Raw genomic sequence first — 215 nt, 5'->3', positions numbered from 1 at the left:
CCCGCCCCCCCGAGCTGCCTCCTATGCCCTTTCCCTGCCGATCCCTGCCTGCTTGCTTGCTGTCTAGTGCTGCTGAGGCTGCGTATAGCTGAGGTCTGGCTGTGCCCAGCGCCCTGGGCTTGCTGGTGAGTGCCGGGGCAGGCGCAGAGCCCAGCCGGCAGAGCACAGATGCGTCTTGAGTCTCATTTTTTTGTGAACATTTGTCGTTGTTTCCA

Source organism: Pterocles gutturalis, unplaced genomic scaffold, assembly GCF_000699245.1.
Source record: "Pterocles gutturalis isolate BGI_N339 unplaced genomic scaffold, ASM69924v1 scaffold26379, whole genome shotgun sequence".
NCBI lineage: Eukaryota > Metazoa > Chordata > Aves > Pterocliformes > Pteroclidae > Pterocles > Pterocles gutturalis.
This window is presented reverse-complemented; position numbering follows the sequence as displayed.